This window comes from Gadus chalcogrammus, chromosome 15, assembly GCF_026213295.1.
Source record: "Gadus chalcogrammus isolate NIFS_2021 chromosome 15, NIFS_Gcha_1.0, whole genome shotgun sequence".
NCBI lineage: Eukaryota > Metazoa > Chordata > Actinopteri > Gadiformes > Gadidae > Gadus > Gadus chalcogrammus.
This window is the reverse complement of record NC_079426.1, coordinates 8,934,004-8,939,003: the sequence shown is the minus strand read 5'-3', so window position 1 is coordinate 8,939,003 and position 5,000 is coordinate 8,934,004.

Sequence of the window (5,000 nt, the reverse complement as noted above, 5' to 3'; positions counted from 1 at the left end):
GTGTGTGTGTGTGTGTGTGTGTGTGTGTGTGTGTGTGTGTGTGTGTGTGTGTGTGTACGTTCAGTGTGTACATTCTCTGTGCTCACAGCTCTTGCCACTAAAGGAGAGCTGAACACTGATGAATATTCTGCCGTTTTCCTGCAGGTTTGAGTCCAGCTTCTCTCTTTTAATCTCTCGGAGTGCCGTGTGGTAATGTGCTGATATGCAAATTTCATCCAGCAAAGGTTTTATTTGTGTTTTTGCACGGAGCAGTCGCAGCAAATCAACTCAATCGAGATCATTTCATTTATTTTATTGTGGGGTCTTAGGGGCTGCGTCTGGAACCTTCTGTCGTAAACATTTGCTGTGATTTGCAAAACTAAGTTTTTATTCCAACTCAGCAAAGCAAAGGTCTTCACCAAACGGGAATCGAACCTGTGTACGACTCGAGCACCGTCCTCTCTCTGACTGGACGGTTTACGTCAAACACACAACGTCAATACACATCCTGGGATAAATAATCCCACAATGTGACCCTTTATACGAACATGGAAGTAGATTCAGAAGTGGTGGCTCAGTGTATCCAATGGTGATGTTCTGGAACGTGTTTGGTCTGAGGAGGTAAACCTCCTCTCCGCTGAAGGTATCAGGTCCAGAGGCCGGTCTCATTCAGGGCCCACCCTGTGATCTGCTGTCTGAAACACTGATGGTTTTGATATTAACGTTATTTGGTTTGATCTCCTGTTTCCTTCATGACGTCCCTCGCATGTCCCGTCTTCATGGAGTCCAGACCGCTCGGGATGACCCGGGGCGTGTTGATCAGACCCTGGACCCCTCGGACCCAGGACCAGGACCAGGACCAGGACCAGGACCAGGACCAGGACCAGGACCGGGACCGGGACCATGACCGGGACCGGGACCAGGACCAGGACCAGGACCAGGACCAGGACCAGGACCAGGACCAGGACCAGGACCAGGACCAGGACCAGGACCTGGGCCGGTACCAGGACCAGGACCTGGACCAGGACCAGGACCAGGACCTGGACCAGGACCAGGACCTGGGCCGGTACCAGGACCGGGACCATGACCGGGACCAGGACCAGGACCTGGACCGGGACCAGGACCAGGACCGGGACCGGGACCAGGACCAGAACCAGGACAAGGACCAGGACAGGACCAGGACCAGGACAGGACCTGGACCAGGACCAGGACCAGGACCAGGACCTGGGCCGGTACCAGGACCGGGACCATGACCGGGACCAGGACCAGGACCAGGACCAGGACCTGGGCCGGTACCAGGACCGGGACCGGGACCAGGACCAGAACCAGGACAAGGACCAGGACAGGACCAGGACCAGGACAGGACCAGGAGCTGGACCAGGACCAGGACCGGGACCAGGACTTGGACCAGGACCAAGACCTGGACCTGGACCGGGACCAGGACCTGGCCCAGGACCGGAACCAGGACCAGGATCAGGCCTTGCCCGAGGACTCGTCAGCACCCAGGAGGAGCTGGGGTTTGAAGCCTCTCCAGAGGCCCCCAGCCCTACGAGGTGAAACCACCACAGAAGAAGACGGCGTGTTTAACGGGGTGTCGCGGGTTAGGGCCGCCTCCCTCCGTTTGTCCTTTGGCTCGTGTTCCTGCAGACCTGTTGAAGTGTTCATTGGACGCGGCTCGCTGTAAACCCTCCCCTGTTTATGGCTGCTCTCGTATTATGGGATGTGCATAAAACCAGCACTGCTAATTAAAGCCCTGCGCTAATTGGCCCCTATTCCAGCTTGCTGAAGGTCTGTAGTGTGACCGCCCACCAGCACCCTGCCCCCCCCCCCCACTCCCTCTCCCCCGCCCCCCCTCACTCCCTCCCACCCCCTCCCTCCTCTCCCCCTCCCCCCCTCCCTCCCTCTCCCCCTCCTCCCCTCCCTCCCTCTCCCCCGCCCCCCCTCCCTCCCTCCCACCCCCTCCCTCCTCTCCCCCCTGCCCCCCTCACTCCCTCACCCCCGCCCGGTCTCACTCCCTGATGCAACCGGACTGATCAGCGCCGAGCCACTCGTTAGCAATGCAGAGTTCACCCAACGCACCCGACCATCAAACGCACCGCGGCCGGACATCAAACACGGCCCTCTGCTCACCTGCAGTGGGGGGTCTGAGCGCGGACTGCGCTCTGTGATCTGGGCCCAGTTATTTATTTTTTCATCTGGATCAAATTGATCCGGATTTGGAAACCCATGTTTTGCTACCCAGGGTCCCCTGATCCATCCTACTCTTGTGCCAGTTTTTAATGGAACATTGGATTGGATCACTGTCATCCACATACCAAATTTCAGGATGACCAACCCTTAATCCCCCTGAATCCACCCTTCCGGTGGGTTCGAGATAATCCTGTTTTTTTGGCTCAAATAGATCCCAAACAGAGTTCAAAGTATTGAAAAACATGATCAGATTTTAGTTCGGAATCCTTCTTTTGCTTTGAGAAACCCATTTCCAAGATTTGATCCAATCCGTGATCCGAAATCCCACTGGATTACTTTTGAATAACTGGGCCCGGAGTATAGACTGGGTTCAGATGGTTACAGATCTGTCCTGTGTTGTCCTGTGATCTGTCCTGTGTTCTGTCCTGTGATCTGTCCTGTGATCTGTACTGTGATCTGTACTGTGATCTGTACTGTGATCTGTACTGTGATCCGTCATGTGATCTCTGTCCTGTGATCATTCCTGTGATCTGTGATCTGAACTATGATCTGAACTGTGATCTGTGATCTGTCCTGTGATCTTTGAACTGTACTGTGATCTCTGTCCTGTGATCTGTCCTGTGATCTCTGTACTGTGATCTTCATGTGGGGGGAACCTGACCTGTCGCCATGACGACGGGAGCCCTCTCTCCATCACTCCATCCCATAACCTCACCTCCACCTCCTCTGCCTCCTCTTCCTCCTCTGCTTCTTCTTTCCTCCTCTTCCTCCCCCTTTCCTCTCTTCATATCTCTTTCTCTCCCTTCTCCTGCCTCTCTCTCCCCCTCGCTCTCCTTGCAGTTTGTAAGTAACTGAAATTAGTTGCTGTGTCTGATGAACCCCACCCAATACAACACCTAATACACCATCCAATACACCACCCAGTACACCACCCAATACACCACCCAATACACTGCCAAATACACCATCCAATACACCACCCAGTACACCACCCAGTACACCACCCAATACACTGCCAAATACACCATCCAATACACCAACCAGTACACCACACTACCAAATACACCACCCAATACACCACCTAGTACAACACCCAGTACACCACCCAATACACCATACAATACACCACCCAATACACCACTCAATACACCACCCATAACACCACCCAATACACCGCACAATACATCACCCAATAGACCACCCAACAAACCACCCAGTACACCATCCAATACACTACCAAGAAGGGGAGCGTGAGAGTGCCCGAGAGTGTGGCACTGAAATGGATGGAGTGTTTAATTGTCTCTGACTGCTGGCCAGGCTGTGGTCTCAGAGCTGGCGTATGTGGTAGAGTGTGTGTGTGTGTGTGTGTGTGTGTGTGTGTGTGTGTGTGTGTGTGTGTGTGAGTGTGTGTGTGTGTGTGTGTGTGTGTGTGTGTGTGTGTGTGTGTGTGTGTGTGTGTGTGTGTGTGTGTGTGTGTGTGTGTGTGTGTGTGTGTGTGTGTGTGTGCGTGCGTGTGCGTGTTCGTGTACTCATGACTGGTCATGAAGGAGTAAATGTCACAAGGCGTATCTGATTACTTCCTCCTGTACTCCGCCACATTAAAAGCCCCGGGCTGCTGCAGGCAGATTGGAATCAGAGGCCGACTTGGAGGAGGAAGAAAGCGCTTCTCTGGGTCTCTGGAGGACCTGGGATCAGGTTCAGCCATTGTTGAGCGGAGTCCAAACAGAGGCGACTGCGGCCTGGGAGGAGCCGTCCACTGAGCGGCTGGACCTACCTACAGAGCGCAGAGCGCAGAGCGCAGGAGGAACTCTGGGCTCATCTTCAATAACGCTCTTCATTAGAGGCTCAGAGAAAGAACCGCTGGGGAGGATCAGAGACCTCCTAGAGACACGTCTCTCTCTCTCTATCTCTCGCTCTCTCTCTCTCTCTCTCTCTCTCTCTCTCTCTCTCTCTATATATATATATATATATATATATATATATCTCTCTCTCTCTCTCCCCCCCCCCCTCTCTCTCGCTCTCTCTCTCTCTCTCTCTCCCCCCTCTCTCTCACTCTCTCTCTCTCCCCTCTCTCTCTCTCTCTCTCTCTCTCTCTCTCTCGCTCTCTCTCTCTCTCTCTCTCTCTCTCTCTCTCTCTCTCTCGCTCTCTCTCTCTCTCTCTCTTTCCCTCTCTCTCTCTCTCTCTCTCTCTCTGGGGAGAGAGACTGGTCCGTTCTACTTCAGGTCTCGCCGTCACCTGACAGACACCGAGGCAGAGTGAACCGCAATGAGGATCATCCAGGTAACCACGGCAACGGGACGGTCTTAAAAAACACTGGACCATGAGCGACCCCAGAAGGAAGACCACCTGATCAACCAATCACCCTCGGCCCCCTGAACGACCGACCAATCAGCTGCTCTCCCCGGTTGGAGGGTTCCGCCTGCTGGCTGCTGAACCAGTTGGCTCACTGGTTGTGGTACCAGTAGTCTCACTGGGTGTGGACCCAGTAGGCTCACTGGGTGTGGACCCAGTAGGCTCACTGGTTGTGGTCCCTCCCATTAGGCTCACTGGTTGTGGTCCCTTCCAGTAGGCTCACTGGTTGTGGTCCCATTAGGCTCACTGGTTGTGGTCCCAGTATGCTCATTGGTTCAGCTGGTGATGATAAATCAACTAGCAGCAGCGATGTTTCTAGAGAAGTTAGTTACCCCGGGAGGTGGCGTGTTTGTGTGTGTGTGTGTGTGTGTGTGTGTGTGTGTGTGTGTGTGTGTGTGTGTGTGTGTGTGTGTGTGTGTGTGTGTGTGTGTGTGTGTGTGTGTGTGTGTGTGTGTGGGTTGGGGGTTAAAGGCCCTTG